Here is a 6,788-nt window from a genome sequence, read left to right as displayed (position 1 = left end):
TGAGGCAGGAGAATTGCTTGAACCCAGGAGGCAGAGGTTGCAGTGAGCAAAGACTGTGCCACTGCACTCCAGCCTGGCGACAGAGTGAGACTCCATCTAAAAAAAAAAAAAAATTCAAGCTTAAACTTAAAATAGGGGGTAGGGGAAGTGAATTAACTTTTTATTTTCATTAGAGAGTGCTCATGTGAAAGGAGCAGTTAAGCAATGGAGTGTTACCACTGCAGCCGTGCAGGTCTAGTGTAGATTCGTCCCCAAACCATGGTAATTGCCAGGCAACTCTGAGGGTATGAACAAGGCATGTGCATTGTGTCCTGTTGTGTGTAATGTATCTGCATGAAGCAGAGTCTGTCAGAAGATGATGTTGGCTGAGATCTGGGCCAGCTGTACTTCACTGCTTCATTACAAGGGTAAGGCTGGCCAGGTGCGATAGCTCACGCCTGTCATCCCAGCACTTTGGGAGGCCAACGTGGGTGGATCACTTGCGTTCAGGAGTTCAAGAGCAGCCTGGCCAACACGGCAAAACCCTATCTCTACTAAAAACCTATATATATATATATAAAATCCGGGTGTGGTGGAGCACCTGTAAACCCAGCTGCTCAGGAGGCTGAGGTGGGCAAATCGCATGAACCCAGGAGGTGGAGGTTGCAGTGAGCCAAGATGGCACCGCCACTGCACTCCAGGCTGAGCAACAGAGTGAGCTTCCGTCTCAAAGAAAAAACAGGCTGGGTGCAGTGGCTCACGCCTGTAATCCCAGCACTTTGGGAGGCCGAGACGGGCAGATCACGAGGTCAGGAGATCGAGACCATCTTGGTCAACACGGTGAAACCCCGTCTCTACTAAAAATACAAAAAAAATTAGCTGGGCGTAATGGTGGGCACCTGTAGTCCCAGCTACTTGGGAGGCTGAGGCAGGAGAATGGCGTGAACCCAGGAGGCAGAGCTTGCAGTGAGCCGAGATTGTGCCACTGCACTCCAGCCTGGGTGACAGAGTGAGACTCTGTCTCAAAAAAAAAAAAAAAAAAAAACACAAGGGTGGGGCTAGAAGGCTAATAGCTAACCGAAAATGAGCAGCTGTTTTTCATTCTGTGAGGAGCATCCTGTGTAAGCTGTAGTGTTTGATTCACTCATCAGTGCTTGGGAAGCTGTGCTAGGTCAAACCTGTTACTGACCCTTCTGTGCTCTGTTTGAAAAGAAAATCTCTGTACCCAAATGTTTACTGAGTAAACTGTTTTATGAATTCATATGTGTGAGTGTGATCATTGGGAGCAATTTGCAAATAAACTCTGGTTTCCATTCCAACCAGGTATCCCAAATTAAATCTGAATTATCATCAGTTTTCAATTTGTTATAATCCATATGCATCCAGATACACCCCCACACCCAAAGAAGCAGCTGTTCCCTTTCAGTTTTTTGTCTGTTCTTTTTATCCTCAGTGAGAGTGTGAGCTGAAACATCTCCAGCCTAATCCTATCTACTTACCCCCTTCCTTGCAGGACCACCCACTTCTGTTATTTTTTTCCACCCCTTTAACTTTCCTGCTTTAGGACAATGAACAGTTAGCTGTCATTTGGTCCATCCCATAGGCAATTATGTGGGTTTGTTTTCTAAAGCACTGGTAACTATAATTAGATGGTTCAAATAATATTAAAAACTAGTGTTTTGTGGCACAATTATGCATTTGTCAAAATATACACAACTTGCCCGGTGCAGTGGCTCATTCCTGTAAAGCCAACTACTAGGGCACCAGAGGTGGAAGGAACACTGAGCTTAGAAGTTCCAGACCAGTGTGGGCAACATAGCAAGACCCTATCTCTTTTTTTTTTTTTTAAGATGGAATCTCACTCTGTCACCCAGGCTGGAGTGCAGTGGCACGATCTCAGCTCACTACAGCCTCCGCCTCCCAGGTTCAAGGAATTATTCTGCCTCAGCCTCCCAAGTAGCTGGGATTACAAGTGTGCACCACCACGCCCAACTAATTTTTTGTATTTTTAGTAGAGACAGGGTTTCGCCATGTTGGCCAGCCTAGTCTCGAACTCCTGACCTCAGGTGATCCCCTGCCTTGGCCTCCCAAAGTGCTGGGATTACAGGTGTGAGTCACCACATCCAGTCAAGACCCCATCTCGAAAAAAAAATTTTTTTTTAGGCTGGCTGGGTCCAGTGGCTTAAGCCTGTAATCCCAGCACTTTGGGAGGCCGAGGCCAGCAGATCACGAGGTCAAGAGTTTGAGACCAGCCTGGCCAATATGGTGAAACTGCATCTCTACTAAAAATACAAAAATTAACTGGGCACAGTTGTGGGCACCTGTAACCCCAGCTCCTCCTGAGGCTGAGGCAGGAGAATCGCTTGAACCCAGGAGGCAGAGGTTGCAGTGAGCCGCAGATCGTGACTACTGCACTCCAGCCTCTAGGTGATAGTAGGCAGACTCTGTCTTGGGGAAAAAAAAAAAAAAAAAATTAGCCTGATGCGGGAAGCTGAGGTAGGAGAATTCCTGGAGCCCAGTCTGAGGCTACAGTGAATTATCACACCATTGCACTCTAGCCCAAGCAAATTACATATGAGGACCCCAAATCTCTAAATAAAGCAAAGCAGACATACACAGCTTGATAAAAAAGTAAATTTGGTCATGGCCCAAGCCTGTAATCCCAGCACTCTGGGAGGCCGAGGCGGGGTGGACTGGGCTGGCTAGTCAGGAGATCGAGACTATCCTATTAATATGGTGAAACTCTGCCTCTACTAAAACAAAAACGAAGCCGAAGGCCGCAGCTGGCCTGCAGTCCCAGATACTCTGGGAGGCCAGATATGGAGAATGGCTGAACCCAGGAGGCGAGTTTCTTTGCAGTGACGAGATCACGCCCCACTCACCCAGCCTGGGAGTACAGCCAGACCTCGGCCCCTGCAAAAAAAAAAAAAAAAAAAAAAAAAAAAAAAAAAAAGTGAATTCACCCTCTAATGCACATTAGAAATATGGGCCAAGGGTCTGCCTGTAATCCCAGCACTTTTAGATGTAGACGGGTGGATCACGAGGTCAGGAGGATCGGCACCATCCTGGCTAACATGGGTGAAACCCTGCCCCCTACTAAAATACAAAAAACTAGCCGGGCGGTGGCGTGGTGCCCAGAAGTCCTAGCTACATTGGAGGCTGGAGGTGAGGAGAATGGCGGAACTCCGGGAGGCGGAGGCTTGAAGAGCTTGAGATCCGCCATTGCACTCCAGCCCAAAGCGCAGAGCAAGACCTGGCCCCAAAAAAAAAAAAAAAAAAAAAAGAGCTATGGAAAGATGTGGAATTAGTAATTTGTTTCTAATTTGTGGAATCTTAGAAAAATAAGTGTAAAATAAATCTAAAATAAGTGTAAAGAAGAAATGATGTGGTTCTGAAGCTAGTGATTGAAAACAGTGACAACTAGGCTGGGCAGTCTGCCTTTCAATCCTAGCATTTTGGGAGGCCAGATTTGCTGGATCACAAGGTCAGGAGGATCGAGACCATCCTGGCTAACATAGTGAAACCCCTATCTCTACTTTAAAAAAAAAAAAATACAAAAACTAACTGCAGGTGGCAGGTGCCTGAAAGTCCCAGCTGCTTGGGAGGGGCTGAGGCAGGAGAATGGCTGTGAAACGTGAGGCTGGAGCTTGCAGTGAGCTGAGATCCGCCACTGCACTCCCAGCCTGGTGATAGAGCCAGACTCCGGCCTCAAAAAGAAAAGAAAAGCAGCAGGACAACTAAAAGCCTTGGTCTTAAAAAATTTAAAATGATTAACCTATAGCAATATTGATAGGAAATAGTGTTATATAAATCACCAGTATTAAAAAGGAAATAAATATTTTATTATGAAATTCCTACTGATACTGGATAAAAATAAAAAAAGGATCTCTCTACTACTGCCTACACTCATAAATCTACTTTCTGGAAGAAATGGACTAATTCTTTAAAAAACCACAAATCCAACTCAAAAATCTACCCATGATGAAGCTGATTTATCCGGAATAAATTCTACATCCAGTAAAAAGAAACTGAACTATCATTGATCTACCTAAAGAGAAATCTCTGGGCCCAGATGGGAAGAAGGCCAGTAATTGGGTCATTTCCAAAGGAGAATCCACAGCTTTACATGACATTCCAGAAATAAAGAGGGAAATATATCTCCTCAACTCATTTTATGAGGGCCAGCATTACACTTTTCACCCTGATACCAAACTAAAGATAGCATGAGGCTGAAGTGCAGTGGTGTGATCTCCGCTCACTGCAAGCTCCACCTCCTGGGTTCACACCATTCTCCTGCCCCAGCCTCCAGAGTAGCTGGGATTACAGGCGCCCACCACCATGCCCAGCTAATTTTTTGTACTTTTAGTAGAGACAGGCTTTCACCATGTTAGCCAGGCTCAATCTCCTGACCTTGTGATCTGCCCGCCTCAGCCTCCCAAAGTGCTGGGATTAGAGGTGTGAACCACCGTGCCCAGCCAACTGTATCAATAATCACAAATCATATAAACTCATCAGTTTAAAAGCAGAATGTCGCATTATGCTTTAAAATATTCCATGTATATGTTTATAAAAAATGCATAAAAATGTTATAAAAAGACTGAATATGAGTGGAAAAATATATACCTGGCAAACATTAATTGGGTAACATAAGCTTTAGGGAAACCATCAGTAGGTATAAAAAGGATCATTATGTAAGGATGAAAGTACAATTTGCTGTGAAGATATAATTATTCTATGTTCAAAATGTCAAATTAACATAGACCAAAGACTATATTATACAAAATAGGACAGTTACCCAAGAATAAATTACAAATCCACATTATCATTTGGAAATTTTTGCACACCTTTCTTAGGAATTGATAGAGCAGGACAGCACATAATTGGTAAGTGATCTGGTTTGGCTGTGTCCCCACCCAAATTTCATCTTGAATTGCAGCTCCCGTAATTCTTGCATGTTGTAGGAGGGACCCGGTGGGAGATAACTTGGTTTGACTTTGTCCCCACCCAAATCTCGTCTTGAATTGCAGCTCCTGTAATTCCCAAATGTGGGTGGGATGGTGTGGGAGGTAATTTGGTTTGACTGTGTCCCCACCCAAATCTCATCTTGAATTGCAGCTCCCGTAATTCCCAAATGTGGGTGGGACCGTGTGGGAGATAACTTGGTTTGGCTGTGTCCCCACACAAATCTCATCTTGAATTGCAGCTCCGATAATTCCATGTTTTGGGAGGGACCCCGTGGGAGATAACTTGGTTTAACTGTGTCCCCGCCCAAATCTCATCTTGAATTGCAGCTCCCATAATTCCCACTTGTTGTGGGAGGGACAAGGTGGGAGATAACTTGGTTTGGCTGTGTCCCCACCCAAATCTCATCTTGAATGGCAGCTCCCGTAATTCCCACATGTTGTGGCAGGGACTCAGTAGGAGATAACTTGGTTTGACTGTGTCCCCACCCAAATCTTATCTTGAATTGCAGCTCCTGTAATTACCACATGTTGTGAGAGGGACCCAGTGGGAGATAACTTGGTTTGGCTGTGTCCCCACCCAAATCTCATCTTGAATTGCAGCTCCTATAATTCTCACATGTTGTGGGAGGGACCCAGTGGGAGATAACTGAATCACGAGGTCAGGAGGTTGAGACTAGCCTGGCCAACATGGTGAAAAAGAGGTTTAATGGACTTACAATTCCACATGGCTGGGGAGGCCTTGCAATCATGGTGGAAAGCAAGGAGGAGAATGTCACATCTTACATGGATGGTGCAGGCAAGAGAGAGAGAGCTTGTGCAGGGAAACTCCCCCCTTATAGAATCATCCGATCTGAGACTTATTCACTATCATTAAAACATCACGAGAAAGACCTGCCCCCATGATTCAGTTATCTCCCACCAGGTCCCTCCGACAACACCTGGGAATTCAAGATGAGATTTGGGTGGGGACACAGAGAAACTGTATCAACACCCTGAAAGAAACTCTTCCACCCAAATCAAGGATATATGTGCAAGAATGTTCCTTGAAGCAATGTTTGGGAAAGTTGCAAAAATAAAAATAACTTAAGATGGAGAATTTAAAATCTGCCATTCATCAGGCAGGAAGGACAGACACAGATTAATTGAGCCAGATGCAAAATTAACAAGAAATAGTATTTCTCCCAAAAACAAGCTGTAAATATTCATTAAGGAGTCCCTGTTTGAGTGACTATAATCTCATGTACCCAGCACGCATGTCAAGGAGAGTGACGGGCCAGTAGGCTTCCCAAACCAGACATTTCCTGTGGCTTCTGTCTGGGCACAATGGGGAAGCCCCTGCTGTCCCTCAGGGCCTGCACTGCAGGCGGTGCTTTAAGAAGACCACGAGGCTGCTGCCGGGTGGCTCAAGCCTGTAATCCCAGCACTTTGGGAGGCCGCAGGACGGGTGGATCACGAGGTCAGGAGATTCTAGACCATCCCTGCCTTTCCAACATGGTGAAACCTCGCCTCTACTAAAAATACAAAAAGTAGCCGGGCGAGGTGGCGGCCCATAGTCCCAGCTACCTCGGGAGGCTGGAGTATAACAGCGTGAAACCCGGGAGGCAGAGCTGCAGTGAGCTGAGATCCGCCACCGCAGACCCAGGCCTGGGCCGCATAGAGCGACTCCTGTCTCAAAAAAAAAGAAGACCACGCAGTTCATGGTTGTGCTACACATGTGGGGTGGGAGTGTTGGGCCACAGGGTAGTGGGGTCATGGCACATGGCGCACGAAAACGCGTGGAAAGCGTTTCACGATAAATGCGAAAAAACGGCTAAACACCCACCGATGTTCGAACGAAGCATGCAG

This window comes from Papio anubis, chromosome 9 (genome assembly GCF_008728515.1).
Source record: "Papio anubis isolate 15944 chromosome 9, Panubis1.0, whole genome shotgun sequence".
Taxonomy (NCBI): Eukaryota; Metazoa; Chordata; class Mammalia; order Primates; family Cercopithecidae; genus Papio; species Papio anubis.
The sequence above is the reverse complement of the archived record's forward strand: the minus strand, read 5'-3'. Positions refer to the sequence as shown.